The 16,485-nt window shown below is 38.2% G+C and overlaps 1 long non-coding RNA gene across 1 annotated transcript; it reads right to left on the minus strand.

Annotated features, from left to right (window-relative positions):
• Positions 1 to 11,873: 11,873 nt before the first annotated feature.
• Positions 11,874 to 12,378, minus strand: LOC123885016. The gene is made up of 3 exons (XR_006801047.1): positions 12,207 to 12,378; positions 12,020 to 12,108; positions 11,874 to 11,926 (listed from the first exon to the last, which is right to left on the minus strand). It is a non-coding gene; the product is annotated as an uncharacterized LOC123885016 (long non-coding RNA).
• Positions 12,379 to 16,485: the final 4,107 nt, after the last annotated feature.

The raw sequence follows: 16,485 nt of genomic DNA on the forward strand, positions 1-16,485 counted from the left end.
GAATACTCTACTAAAAATTATTACCACGCAATTAGCAGCCCAAGAGCAGATGAGCTACATGTGGAATGGGAAGCAAAACAATCCACATTTCAATGCCTATAATCTTGGAGGGAAGAATCACATGAACTTTTCTTATGGAGCTAATTCTTGTTTAACAAGAATCATGGAAATTTTGAAGATAGTCTTATCTTAGCTATCAAGGTGACTCAAGGAAATTTTGAAGCAATGAAGATTAGCCAAGACCAAATGAAAGCTAACCAAGACATTGCTAACAAGAATCATGAAGCTTCAATCAAGAACCTAGAAACTCAAATGGGTCGATTGTCAAGGCAATTCGTGGCTACTCAAAATAATGGCTTTGAAAGGTTCTACAAAAGATAATTCTGGTCATGAAAGCTGCAATGCGATCAATTTGAGAAGTAGAGTGGTTCCTTCACCTGAGGTTGTGACAAAGAAAAAGAGAGAGTCTAGTGTTGAGGGAGTGAAAGGAAAAAATGATCTTGAGGAAGAAGTCGAAAATAAGAGTGAAAATGAAAAAGTAGAAAAAAGTGAGAAAGAAAAAGAAAAAGAGGGAGGATTTCAAAATGAGATTGAAGGTGAGATAGAAGAAGTAGTCGAAAATGAGAGAGAGAAAAAAATTTAAAAAGAGAGTGATGAGAAGTTTGTTGAAAAGAACCACACATTGAAGAAAGGTCAAAGCTTAGAAGAGAAGGATAGCAACAAAGGGCAAAACACTTCATTCCATGCCAAGTTGCCGTATCCGCGAAAGAAGAAGGCTAAGGAGAAAGAGCACCAACACTTCAAAAATTTCATGAAAATGCTTCATAGTCTCCAAGCGAATATTCCTTTTGCAGAGGCTTTGGAACAAATGCCCATATATGCGAAATTTATGAAGGAGCTTTTGACAAAGAAACGAAAACCTCTTGATGATGAGACGGTAGACATGACCGAAGAGTGTAGTGCAATAATTCAAAAGAAGCTTCCACAAAAGAGGAAGGATCCGGGAAGTTTCACCATTCCATGCTCTATTGGAAATTTACATGTTAGGAGAGCTTTATGTGACTTGGGTGCAAGCATCAATTTGATGCCCTTGTCTATGATGAAGCGCATCCCGGGTGCCGTGGCTAAACCGAAAAAGATGCAATTATCTCTTGCCGACCGGTCAATTACCTACCCACATGGAATTTTACAAGATGTTTTGGTAAGATGTGCTGAATTTGTATTCCCGGCTGATTTCGTGATTCTAGATATGGAGGAGGACGCTGAAGTTCCTCTCTTGTTGGGAAGACCATTCTTAGCCAACGGAAGGGCTCTAATTGACGTTGAGATGGGTGACCTCATGTTTCGTCTAGACAATGAACAAGTATGCTTCAAGGTGTTTGAAGCAACAAAGTTTTGTGGAGTGGTACCCGAATGTTTCAAGGTGGATGTGTTAGAGGATGTGGCAAAGGATGTGAGAGAAGAAGAATGGGATCATGAAATTGAACTTTTTCTTCAACAATTGGATGAGTGCCAAGTAGCGGAAACGCTAAAAGTGGAGGAGACAGTGCTAGTGGAGGAAGAGTTTGAGCCAAGTCCTCCGGGGTTGCAAGAACTTCCTCCTAATTGGAAGTATGTATTCTTGGGAGAAGAATCAAAGCAACCGGTCATACTTAGTAGCTTGCTTACTCCTTTGGAAGAAGGATTATGACACTTCGGCTTGGAATTTAAATGGTATAATCCCTGCCTTTTGCTTGCACAAGGTGTATAAGGAGGAAGAAGTCAATACGGGTGTGGATGCTTGTAAAATTGTTATTCCTCCATTGGAAGGTTTAGTAAAGAAAGAAATGATGAAGCTAGTTGAAACCGTCATGACGAGTTTTAGGAAAAAGAGTGTGGATGATTCTAAGGAAGGTCCAAAAGGAGCACGAAAGAAGAAAAGAAAGAAAGGGAGGAATAAGCAGATAAAGTTCATTCGCCGTCCGACAATAGTGAAATCATTGCTTGTTGATCAGAATAATTCTCGGTTGAAGAAAGATCAAAAGAGGAGTTGGGGTGAAACAAGTCCGAAATATCCTCCCTAATTTGAAGTCATGGACCGTCAAGCTATTGACGTTAAAAGAGCGCTGCTTGGAAGGCAACCCAAGGTTTTATTCACTAAACAATGTTTTTCTTTGTTTTGTTTTGTGTTTTGCAGGTTCAAGAAGACAATAGAGGAGTTGGAGTATAGTGCATTCGAAAGCTGGAAAAAAAAATCAGGTTTTCAGATATTACCTTTTCCATGTGTACTTTTTGGCCTGCTTTGTGCGTTTATGTTGAAGTTGTTACTTGCTCTTTATTGGTCATGAATAAGTACTTGTGCTATTTGTTGTTTTCCTTGAATGTCTTAGTCTTTTTGAAAACCTCACACTATTTGAAATTTGTTTGGCTATCATGTTAGATTCAAAATTGTTGACCAAATGCATGATATGAATGTGTGATGTTTTTGATTGTTTCTGATGCATCATAGTGATAATTTAGGCAAAGCTTAGGGACTCGCACAAATATTGACCATAGTTTAATCCAGCATAACCGTGAGATTTTGAGCCCAAACATTGATTTCTTTTGATGATTATGAGAATTCCACACTTAGCTATGTCTCTAGACTTTGCGCATGTTCTCTTTAATTGATTTACTGTTGTGATGCACACACGAGGCAAGTTGTTTGGTACCTTGAGCCTGTTCTAGCCACCTTTATCATTGCTTATCCTTTGTTTAACCCCTTTTGAGCTTAAAGAAAAATGTTTTGTTTGTTATCTGACCCAAGTTATCAAAATAATATAAATAAAAAAAATGATTTTCTTGATGAATTAGATACCTTTAGTGGTTTTTGCACAATGCATGTCACTAAGTTTGGGGTTGCTTTTGGAATTAGCAACAACTTAAGTTTGGGGTGGGTATACTAGAGAACTAAAAAAAAATTATGAAAGAAAAATTCAAAAGTTCACCAAAAGAAAAAAAAAAAGAAAAAAAAAATAATCATGGTGATCTTCTTGAAAACAAAAAGAATTCCTTGAAAGAAAATTTTGTGAAAGAAAATTGTTCTCAAGTATCAATTCTTAAAAAGTAGGGTGGGGTGTTGTATCTATTCAATTTAGGGTAGGGTGGGTAGTGAATATTACCCTTAAACAGGAGAGTCAGTGAGGGTGTGAAGAGATTAAGTATGGTCAATCTTTGTTTGATGCTCTTTGTTTTGCCTAAATTTGAAACTGTGTGTATTTGAATCATGACGAAATTGATCGTTGAAATATTATGCAAATTGCGTCTAACTTGATTGGGTTTGAGTTTGTGTAGCCAAATGGATTGAGGTAGTGTTTTGTGTTCTTAGAGATTGAGATATTCCTCGAGGACAAGGAATGAAATAAGTTTGGGGTTGTGATGACATGCGTCATTACATGAAAATAAGACCAATTTCAATTGTTTTTAGAAGAATTGTAACTCATTTCATGGAAGAATAATGCACTAGTTTGAAGATATTTGTAAAAGATGAAAGTAGCTGAAGAATGAAGAAAATGGCTAATATTCTGCTTTTTTCGCCCCAGGCGAAAAATCCTGTGCCTGAGGCGAAAAGTCCCAATTGAAAAATACCTCTCTGTTTGCTTGTTCGCCTGAGGCGAAAAATCCTGTGCCTCAGGCGAAAATTTCACCAGAAAAAGTACATCTCTGTTTGCCTGTTCGCCTGGGGCGAAAATGTTGGTACCTCAGGCGAAAATTATGTGCTTGGGGCGAAAATGCTTGTGCCTGAGGCGAAATTCTCATTTATTGACTCCGGTTATAAAAGGAAAACGCAGATCTGAGATAGGGGATCGAAAATTGACATTGGAAACATCAATTTTGAGAACTTTTGAAGATCAAGGAGCTTGGAGACAAGGATTTGAAGGTGGAAACACATCAAGATCATCTTGTAATCATGCTTTCTTTCATTTCTTTGATTGTAATGTCTTTTATTACTATGTGTAACTAAATTCTCATGATTGATCCTTAGGGGATTCTTAATATTATTTCTCTTGAACTATGTGATTATCATATGTTATGATTAATGAATTACGAAGTTAGTTTCTTCAATCATTCCTTGTTCTTAATGCTTTGCATAACTTGATCAATTGTGTAATGTTTTCAATTATTTGTTTTACTATGACGATATGAATGAATGATCGATCTAGGAACGATTGATCAATTAACTTTCACTTAAGACATTTCGGATCGTTAATTGAGATTAAAGGATTAAAGGTTGTAAACCTCAATTGATCATAGATTACCTAAGATATTAGGGATCAATGATCAAGGGAGAGGATTATGTTACCAAGACATTGGGCATAATTATTTTTTATTTAATCTAATCGTGAAACTAAATTGAGTAAATTCGTTATTACATGAAATTACCAAGAGAAATAGTAATTAGATGAACCAAAAAGATCAATCGCTTTTCTCCTATTGATTTTAATCTTAAGTAATATCCAATTTTTGTGATCGAAATTTGAATCAACAAATTCCCCCCCATTTTTACATTGAAATTTATATGTTTAAATATGAATTCAATTAGTTTTTTGAACTACAACAATCCCTGTGGAAAGAACGATTTTTATACTACTTGACGGCTATTTGTACACTTGCAAATTATTCATCAATATGCACCGTCAGTATAAAGTTATTTTACACATGCGTCCAATAATATATCGACACATCATGTATGGTAATTAAAAACACATGATGTGTCATATTCATTAAATGATGTGGCAACGCGTCATTGAATGTATGTGTAAAAAATCTTTAAACTGACGGTGCACAACAATTAAACTCTTTTTTGAATTAGTGAAATTGTAAACCTTTTTTATAAAAAATCATCACAGTGAGTCAAACCAAGTGAATGCATACTTGGTTAGTGAGTCAAACCAAGTGAATGCATACTTGGTGAATGCATCAATTGGGTTAACCCGAGTTATTGTGCAGCCCCCCACTTAGCTTAACCTGACTCCCCATATATGTAATACAAATATTCAAGAGAATCTTACTATTTGATCACGTTTTACTGTCAATGGGGCAGTCTTCTAGCTTTTTACAGTTGCTAGAGTTAAATAAAAAAGTAAAATTAAAGGTGAATGAAACATTTTTATGTGTTTGCCAAAAGTTACGAGGGTTAACCCGAGTTATTGTGCAACTCCCCACATATCTTAACCTGACTCCCCACATATGTAATACAAATATTCAAGAGAATTTTACTATTTGATCACGTTTTACTGTCAATGGGGCAGTCTTCTGGCATTTTACAGTTGCTAGAGTTAAATAAAAAAGTAAAATTAAAGGTGAATGAAACATTTTTATGTGTTTGCCAAAAATTTAAAATGAATAATAACTCAAAACAATAATAATAATAATAATAATTACAATTAGTACCCCACATTAAATGAATCTAAGTGGATGATGTGGCTAAATGAAAGGTTTTCATTGGTTTATGGATTAGGGTTTAGATAAACAATTTCACAACTATCTAGGATTTGTATATATAGATATAGATATAGATAAAGATATTTGATGACTTAATGTTATGTTAGTAGCTGTGTCTGCTTCTGTGTTCACTATTTTTAATTGTATTGTTGAGGTGGAAGAGAATACTAATATAGAAGAAAGAACAAGTGAAGAGAATAAAAAAGGTGGAAATGAGATGAGAGTATATAACAATCATAATTAGTATTTAATTATTATCATTATTATTTTGGATTTGTATAAAGTCTATAGAGTCAATCACCTCAGTTGTTGGAGATATTTGTTCCTTAATTTACTCCAATTAGGTTACTATACTTGTGTATATATACACCTCTTGTAAACTCTCAAAAGTAATGCAATATACAACTTTATTCATTCCCTTATATGGTATCAGTTGGTAACGTTCCAGCCCTACCCTGTTAAACCAGAAAACGCCGTTTTTTCTCCGTTTGCCGTAACCCTTTGCCTCCCATGACTTCCGATGGCTCTCGCTCCATAGCTAACCCCTATGAACCCTCCAAACCCTTTGCGTGTATCACCCTCAGCGGTGTCACCAAGCTTCTCCCTACCAATTACCTCAATTGGAAACTCCAGGTAGAAGCCTTCCTTGATGGTTTTGACCTACTCAAATACACTGATGGATCGTTCCCTGCGCCGACAGCAACGATCACCACCACCGCAACGCCTCCGGTAACATCACCAAACCCTGCTTTTCAAACATGGCGTCGCCAGGATCGCCTCATCTATGGTGCCATCCTCACCACTCTTTCCGACGAGGTGGCCTCCTTGGTGTCCCAGACGAAGACCTCGCACGACCTCTGGGAGCTTCTCAAGAACACCTATGCCAAAGCCTCCCGCAGTCACCTTAAACAACTCAAGGAACGTCTTCGGATGGCCTCGAAAGGTACTCAATCCATCACGACCTACATGCACTCTCTGAAGCAAACTGCTGATCTCCTCGCCTCTCTCGGATCTGCTATCTCCGTCGAGGACATGACCGACCATGTTTTGCGCGGCCTTGATGACGGTTACCGAGCAGTCATTGATGGGGTCAACGCAAGGGACACTCCAATCACCTTTGATGATCTCCTCGAAAAGCTCCTCATCCAGGAACTCTCTCTTGCTGCTGCTCAACGCCAATCACCTGCTCCTGTTACTGCGCTGCACGCTCAAGCAAGGTCGACCAACAACAAGCCTCGACCAAGTCAAGCACCTGCACCGACCAACCAACGCCCAGGTGATCGCAAACCATTCCTTGGTCGATGTCAATGGTGCAACACCAAGGGACACGTCCTCGCTGACTGCCAACTCTTTCGGACCCAACACCCCAGTGTCCCCGCACCTCCTCGTTCTTCTCCGAGCACCACTGGCCAGGCCCAGGCCCACACCGCTACTGCTGGCACATCCTCGCCTGGTTTTCTGCTCGACAGTGGAGCAACACATCATGTGACCAACGACCTTACAACTTTGGCACTTCACCATCCATACACTGGCCCCGACTCCCTCTTCATGGGGAATGGTTCAGGTTTAAACATCTCTCACTCTGGAACACTTTTAATTAATGATTTATCCTTGTCTAATGCTCTTTATGTTCCCTCCATGAAACAACAAATCATTTCTGTCTCTAAACTCACCAAACAAACTAACTCTGCCATTGTTTTCTTACCAAACTCTTTTTATGTCATGGACTTGCAGACACGCCAAACAACCCATAAAGGCTCCTGTGTGAATGGACTTTATCTGTTGCCCACGACCTCACCTTCCGCCCACACCGTCCAAGTGGAATCCTCTGCTTCCTGGCATCACAAGCTTGGACACCCTTCAACTTCCATCTTTAAATTTATTCAGCAGCATTTTTCTTTAGGTTCAAATAAATTTCCGCAATCCGATTGTAATTCATGCCAAATTAATAAAAGTCATAAACTTCCTTTTCATGAATCTACTCTTACATCTACTTATCCATTAGAAATAATTTTTTCTGATGTATGGACTTCCCCTGTTTTATCTATTGATGGCCTTCGTTACTATTGTTTGTTTGTTGATCATTATACTCGCTATATATGGCTATATCCCATGAAACTAAAATCTGATGTGCAATCTATTTTTCCCAAATTTAAAACACTAGTTGAAAACTTCTACCAACACAAAATAAAAGTCCTATACACTGACAATGGTGGCGAATACATTGGTCTTCGTTCCTTTCTAAGTACTCATGGCATAAGTCACCACACCACTCCCCCTCATACACCCGAACACAATGGCATCTCTGAACGGCGGAATCGGCACATTGCCGAAACCGGTCTCTCCCTCCTTCACCACGCTGGCCTTCCCCTCACCTACTGGCCTCACGCCATGACCACTGCAGCCTACCTCATTAACCGTCTCCCTACCCCAATCCTCGGGCACCAATCACCTTACTCTCAACTCCTCCGCATTAGTCCGGATTATCATAAATTAAAATGTTTTGGATGTCTGTGTTTTCCCTGGATTAAACCTTATGCTAACCATAAACTTGCTCCAAAGTCTACTATGTGTGTTTTTGTAGGTTACTCAGCTGATCAACATGCATATCTATGCCTCGATCCTTCAACTGGACGGATTTACACCTCTCGCCATGTCAAGTTCGTCGAAACTGAATTCCCTTTCCGTTCACTGGTGGCCCAACCGACCACGTCCAAGACCTCACAGACTGGTCCACTCCAACTGCCCGTCTTACCGACCACCACTCCACCTACTGCGAGCACCAACCCCACATCCCCGGATACCTCACTTGTTGAGCCTCCCTTCCCGTCTGGCATTTCCTCCCCGACCACATCCCAATCCTCGTCCTCAAATACAACGAGCAATGACATGACCAGTAATGACCCCCCTTCCTCCATACAGCCAACATTGCTCCCACAACCACAAACGACCTCTCCCCCCACAACGACCACTGAACCTCATGGCGGTGGGATCATCACGCGGTCCAAAAACAACATCGTCAAACCCATCCACAAACTCAACCTCCATGTCCGTCCCTCATCCCCGCTGGAACCTGGTACTATTACCCAAGCCCTTCGTGATCCGGACTGGCGTTCCGCCATGTTGGCTGAATTTGATGCCCTACATCGCAACAACACCTGGGAACTCGTTGGTCGTTCCTCTGCTCAGAATTTGGTTGGTTGTAAGTGGGTCTTTCGCATCAAGAGAAATCCAGATGGGTCCATTGATAGGTACAAGGCTCGATTGGTCGCTAAAGGTTTCCATCAACGCCCTGGTTGTGACTACACAGAAACATTTAGCCCCGTCGTCAAACCAGTGACAATTCGGATCATCCTCGCCTTGGCAGTTCGACAAGGATGGTCCGTCCGCCAGCTTGATGTTAACAATGCCTTTCTTCAAGGGACGCTCAACGAGGAGGTCTACATGGCTCAACCACCTGGCTTTGTTAACAAAAACTTCCCTGATCATGTTTGTCGCCTAAAGAAGGCGCTCTACGGGTTAAAGCAAGCTCCTCGCGCTTGGTATATGGAACTTCGTGTATTCCTGCTCTCCATTGGCTTCGTCAATTCCACCGCCGATGCTTCTTTGTTCATTCAGCGGACACCACGCGCGACACTATACTTGCTCGTCTATGTCGACGACATCATTGTTACGGGGAACTCCTCGACAGAATTGTCTCATCTCATTGCTACACTTGCTGCCCGTTTCTCATTGAAAGATCTTGGCTATCTCAATTATTTCCTGGGTGTTGAAGTCATTCCTTCCGCTGCGGGCATGTTCCTTTCACAACGGAAATACATCACTGATCTCCTTCAAAAGTCGGGCATGACAGAAGCTAAACCAGCGTCCACTCCAATAACTGCAACTCCTCCGCTGCTCAAAAACTCTGGTGATCCCTTGCCCTCCCCGACTGAATACCGAGCACTAGTTGGAAGTCTCCAATACTTGAGTCTTACTCGACCAGACATTGCCTTCGCGACCAACAAACTTGCTCAGTTCATGCAGAACCCGAGCACCATGCACTGGTTGGCTCTCAAGCGTCTACTTCGCTATCTGGCCGGCTCTTGTGACAAAGGCATTTTCATCTCCGCGACTGCTCCCCTGACCTTTCATGCGTACTCAGATGCGGACTGGGCGGGTGACAAAGATGATTATATCTCTACCACTGGTTACCTGCTCTATCTTGGCGACACCCCCATCTCTTGGAGTTCCCGCAAGCAACGCTCGGTTGCTCGATCATCCACTGAAGCTGAGTATAAAGCCTTGGCCGACACGGCCAGTGAACTCCTTTGGGTACTCTCTTTGTTCACTGAACTTGGTCACACTCCTACAGCTGGTCCTGTCATCTACTGCGACAATCTTGGTGCTACACATCTGAGTACTAATCCTGTCTTCCACTCCAGAATGAAGCACATAGCCTTAGCTTATCACTTTGTCCGTGAAAACGTTCAACGTGGCCGTTTTCGTGTTTCCTTCGTCTCTACCAACGACCAGCTTGCTGACATTCTCACCAAGCCTCTGCTTCGCCCTCGGTTCGAGTTTCTACTATCCAAGTTGCATCTTTCTTCCAGGTCGCCCAACTTGCGGGAGGATATCAATCATAATTAGTATTTAATTATTATCATTATTATTTTGGATTTGTATAAAGTCTATAGAGTCAATCACCTCAGTTGTTGGAGATATTTGTTCCTTAATTTACTCCAATTAGGTTACTATACTTGTGTATATATACACCTCTTGTAAACTCTCAAAAGTAATGCAATATACAACTTTATTCATTCCCTTATAGTATATGTAATATATGTTGGAGTTTGGGATTGTATGTTGGGTTAGTGGAAGGAAATTTGATGGAAATGTGGGAAAGTATTGGGAGTGTTTTTCACTGCATAAAACGCTGGTTTGTGTCTTAAATCTTAATTTTCTTAGAGTACAAAATATAATTAATTGTTGTTGGACTTGACTTGGACTTAGAAACATATACTCTGACTGAACACGCCACTAAATAGTGTGAAACTGCAACCCTTTCCTAACTCAAACTTGGAAAACGTGTTTCAAGTTTCAACATTAACCTAAGAAGAAAAACACCACTAAACATATAAAAATGTGTCCGGGTTGTTTAGTTCAGTTGATAGGGATATTGTAGAAAAAAATAGTCTTTTTTATTTTATTTTTTCGCTAATAAAAAATTAGGTGAGTTGAGTGTCGAAGTTCATCATAATCAAAAAAAGTCTAAAAACTCAATGAAACTTACAAAATTACTTTCATATTAGCACACACCAACGAGATTCTAATTTTAAGATACTACGAATAAAATCATTACCAACTAAATCAACTGTTATATTTAATCTCTTTTATTAGACTGAACCTGGGTTAGTTTTCTTAATCTAAATTTTATTTAACATAAACAAATATTAGCAATTGTAAAGGAAGGGTTTAATTTCCATTGGATAAGTAACAAAACAATAGTACTTGTTCAACTTGAAAAACGCGTTGAGGAAGAAAATGATTTGGAAAGAGACGTTTTGTTGTGTTTTTGAGCCCAGTCTTTACTCTGCAATGTCATAGTCTACCCATAATTATTGTTCATGAAAATGGTCCGTTGACTAACCAAGTCGATCACTATTACTAGCAATAGCAATATAGTATGAAAAAAGTTGCTAGAGTTGTGTCGATGCAAAAACTCTCATTTTTCATAAAAACACGTCCTGGAACTCATGTACCGGTTCAGCACAGTATGCACCGGCTCATAAGCTCAGGCGCACACATTTTCAAGCCCATGGAAGCGTTTGCATCGGCTCAAGCCCGGGTTGAACTGATTCAACATTGAACAACCTGCATAATTCCAAACAGTCCAAGTTATCATGCAAAGGGGCAAAATTTGGGGAAACTAAGGTTTCTATTAAATCAAGGTTTAGGAACCTAGAGAACCCACCTGAAATTGAAGCTTTACCTTGCTACTAAGCTTCTGCTACAACCACGAAAATTGCTTCCTTCAGCTCCTACTCAAAACCCCCACTTTAAGTCACAACCGACAACAAAACAAATAAAAATTCACAATGCAAAAAAAACATATGATAGATGAGTTACCCAATCAAGACTGAAGCGAGTCTATTGAGAAGTCATCCGGGAGACTTGCTTCTACTCGTACATGTTTCAACTCGAGATTTTGAGGATGCAACACCCATTCACAAACAAATTATCGACGAAAATGTAGAATTTCGTCCTATATATATATATATATATATATATATATATATATATATATATATATATATATATATATATATATATATATATATATTACTATTTCAATAAAATACCAGTTAAGTTGACAAATCGTTAAAATTTTACCAATGTGAAATCAGGCATGGTTCTGTCACCTCATTTCTTGTCATCATCCCACATCTCCAAATACTTTAAAACATATATTCCACAGTCATGGCTACAAAATATGTACAATACGAATCGTGAATATAATCTCTTGCTAAAAAATTATAAAACCATAAATGAAGCAAAGTTTCCAGCATTTCTTTACATATTTTTTTGTTGCGGCAAGTCCTCGTAAACGAGCTCTAATGTTTGACATTCATCCATGAAATGCAGCAAGTTCTCGAAGTTCCTCTTCTATAGATCCACATAATAAAAGGTGATCAACAATTACTTGTCAAGCATTTGCTATCAATCAAAACAATCATCATTAATTTATGAATAAAATTATTTACCATAAAAAGATCCAACTGTTTTTCATCTTCATTTCTTTCACTATACAAAGAGTTTAGCACGAACAACTTCTTTTTGATCTTATCAAGTACATAACAAAACCAATGTTGGTCTTGTATGGTTGGGGCAAAGATCTAAAATACGAAAACCGAAATATTAACTAAGTTGCATAGAAAAATTAAGAGAACTGCTATATATACCGAAAGGATTTCTCACGAAATTATACCGAATGGTTTTCATTACTGCATATCATATTTTATTTTACTTTTAAAACATTTTAAGCAAGTCATATTGGATATATGCAACCGTTTGCCGCCCCACTTTTCTTTTCCCATTAATCCCAAAACCATGTGATAAAACATGGCAAAATCACATACGTTAATAATCTTATGTCACTAAGATATTGATCCAGAAACAAGAATAAATCAAGGAATAACCAAGAAATTGAGAAGAAAAAAATAAAGGTCTTCAACACAAATTGAATGCAAACAAAAATGAAAGAAACAAGAAAAAAAGTATTAGAAGGAACACATTCAACTTTTGCAAAGGACAAAGTGAGAGTGTACACTTACCGTGTTGCAATGTCTCATGATTTCGATTGGATCATCACTTATCCTTAAATGGTTCGATACAAGATTAGTGAAGGAGTGACGAGTCATGCATGGGTGTGATGCAACTTAGGTAAATTTGCAATCACATCATCCTACAATAACAATTTTGGTGAATTATATATTTTGCAAAATTTACTACAACAATTATTAAATGTACATGTATTCATAGCTTACTCACAGAAAATGCATGCGTAATTATGAAACGCTTCATGTGATCTCTATTTTTCAAAAGATCCCCCATCATTATTTGGGTAGCCGCAGACATTAGCTGAAGCATTAAACAAAACAATTGCTAAGAAATAAATAGTATTTAAATAATGGGAATCACATAGAACTAGGTGTCGATAATAGCCAGACTGGAGAGCCACCCCCTTGGTTTCATGCATTCGAAAATATGACCACGCATTACTGCTTCATGTACTCGAACAAACACTCTAAATAAAAAAGATAATTAAGGCCAAATAAAATTGTGATGAACAAAAATAAAATGATAACATATATGAAGTAGTTAAAAAAATTAAACTAATTACACACTTACACATTCGCTCTGGATTGATTTGTGCAAGTTTCATATAACTGTTTGATAAGTTTATTACAGGCTCTATCACTTTTTTACAGGCTCTATCACTTACACATTCGCACTTATCCTCTACTTTTTTTACAGGCTCTATCACTTTCTTCCCGCCGTTATCCTCTTCTTTTCCTACAAGCTCGCTCTCTTCCTCCCCGTCCTCATTTCCCAACTAACTTTCTTCCTTACCGCCTTTATGTGCTTCTTTTAGCAATTTCATTTCCTTCGCAAACACAGAAATCCTTTCCCTAAATGCTTTATTGTGGTCAAACAACATTTGTTGTTTTCTTAAAACAGTGGTTTCATCAAAGCCGGTGACAACATCATTCGTATGCATAAATTCAGACTGTCGAATGGCTTCAGCAACAACATTGAATTGTTGGTCTTCTTCGGTTGGAACCAAATCTTCAACCAACTAATCACATTAAACAAACTTGATTAGTCGAAAACAAAGTGAAAAAAAATTTATAAAAGCATACACATGCATTAATATACAATGTGAGTGCTAACCTTTGCATTTGCAAATATATTTTGCATTTCGTTACCGTGAAATGGAAGTGTTGTCCACTTATTAATACGTGGAAAACACTTTGCTGATATGTTACATAATTGTAGTTTCTCAACAACCCATATCTATATCAAAATAAAATAAAATATCACACACCAAATCATAAATAATTTATAAATTTATACAATTAAACCAACAAACTCAATTATCTGTACCTGTAAAATGGCAGAACAACCCGAAAGAGTCATTTCTTTACCCGAGTCTCCTCCACTTTGAGCGTATTTGGCAGCCGCAGTGTTTATGCTTTCGACTAAATCTTCATACACCGCTTGACCCCAATTATACGTTTCAAGCAAATTTAAGTCGTCCAACAACTTAAATGGTACACTAGTGACATTTCTACTTTTCTTAGGAAAATATAATGCAAAGAAGGCAAAAAGTATATATACTCTACATAAATCTTCAATGTCTTGTTCTGTGTTAAGGACATTAAGTTTTTGTTGTATACTATCAATTGTAACATCCTCTCCATTAAACAATGTGAAATTCTGGTATAGCAGAACCAGATGTTGTATTGAATGTCGAGACATCTGATCTGACATGAATAACACGACAAGACATATAACATTAAAACGGGTACTGAGGAATAATGTTTGATCAGATGTTCCAACATTCAACTTAAAGAGAATGTCATACTTAATGTTGGAACATCTTACGAAACATAATAAAATCAACAAGTAAATAAACTGCACAGGAAATTGTTAACCCAGTTCAGCCAACCTGCCTACTCTGGGGATACCAATCCAGGAAGGAAATCCACTAATAGCTCTAGTCACTAAGACCTACAGCAAACCCTTTGAATTTACGTCTTACACTAAGACCTCCAGCAAACCCTCGGTTTACATCTTACACTAAGACCTCCAACAAACCCTAGGTTTACGTCTTATGACCTCGACACTACTCATGCAACTTCTGCCTAGGAACTCCTAGACATGAGATCCCATCTCACTTCCACACAACCAACACAACATGTGTTGTTCATATAATGTTGAATACAATGTGGTGACAATCACCGTGACAATACTTTACTCTTGTTTAAAAGCTTCGAGTAAATCACACACAGTTAACTCCGTACTTCAAAGCTTAGAAGTAACCTTAAAACATTACAACTCAATAAAACACCGTCCTACTCAAGTATTAAACCAATACGTGAGAGGCTCACAAACACTATCTCCTTGCTTAAAAGCTTCAGAGATATTAGAATACTCTACTCATTACCTAAAGGTTTCTGAGTGAGGACATAGTGACCATCTCACAACCCGAGTGGTTCACTTACACCAACTCTCTTAGAGAGTGGCTTAAAGACACGAAACCCTAAAGACTACATCTTTGATGAACAATGGTTTCAGTTAATAAAATCTTGGTCTTGAGTCTTCTTTATATAGACAGAGCTAGCACGCTCCTGATCTTCCAAGATAAGCTTCAGAACACAGCTGGTCTTTGAGTCACGTCCAGCTAAGCAAATCAGACCTTAATAAAAACTTTCCTAAAATGGTTGATCTTTTTTTAGGAAATAAACAATGTGTTGAATCATTCCATTAAGTCTTGATAAGAACATATCTTCACTAATAACATCTTGATCAGATCAAATCTTGATATACACGTTTGTAGAGTGGATTTCCATATATAGCAGATACGTGTAATAAATGCGCGAGATTTGGACAATCTGACTGTCGTACCCAAACATGTTTAAACATCTGGTCCAACATCTTTTGTACCCAACATGTTGAAACATTTGGTCCAACATCTTGCTTGTATATTTGTTTTAGCAAAATGAGGTCAACACACAAATATCTAACAATCTCCCCCTTTGGCAATTTTTGGCTAAAACAACTTCTGCCCATTAATTATCATAGAGAGATTTAAAAAAACCATACAATCCTTCAAGTCAACGTGAATACACAAATATGAAGGAAGGTAGAACATCTTCTATGTTACTTCCAAAAGAATTCCTCAAATGAAAATAACGCATAGGGTAAATAAATAAACTTTACCATAAACTATCAGAGGCATACACAGCAGCGGAATCATAACCAACTTAGCTTCATCCTTCAGTAGAGAGAAATAAACTCTCACAAGCACACTTGGGAAAAATAAATTCCCACATCAGCATCAAGATGTTTCAACATTTTGTAGCGCATCATAACATTCATACATTAAGCACACATAGGCAGAGAACTTGATATTGCATTACTCCCCCTTAATATCAGATCAGAGAAAAACATACTTTTGCTCCCCCTGAATACATCAGCTCATGCATCTCATCAAGCCATCAGAAAAAAACTGGTTCTTACTCCCCCTGAATTCATGCATGTCACTGCACACACTACTAATTCTTCATAGACAGGCAAACACAAATATACTACTCCCCCTTTTTAGCCACAAAATGTGCCAAACAAAAACTTTGTGCATTAAGAGCAATAGTAATGAACATCACAGAAATCCATAGTGCAGTATATCATAGCATAACAGATCCATATATTAGTATCTAGCAATCCATAGTCTTGAAATAGCAGAAACATTACATCACG

This window comes from Trifolium pratense, linkage group LG5 (assembly GCF_020283565.1).
Source record: "Trifolium pratense cultivar HEN17-A07 linkage group LG5, ARS_RC_1.1, whole genome shotgun sequence".
NCBI lineage: Eukaryota > Viridiplantae > Streptophyta > Magnoliopsida > Fabales > Fabaceae > Trifolium > Trifolium pratense.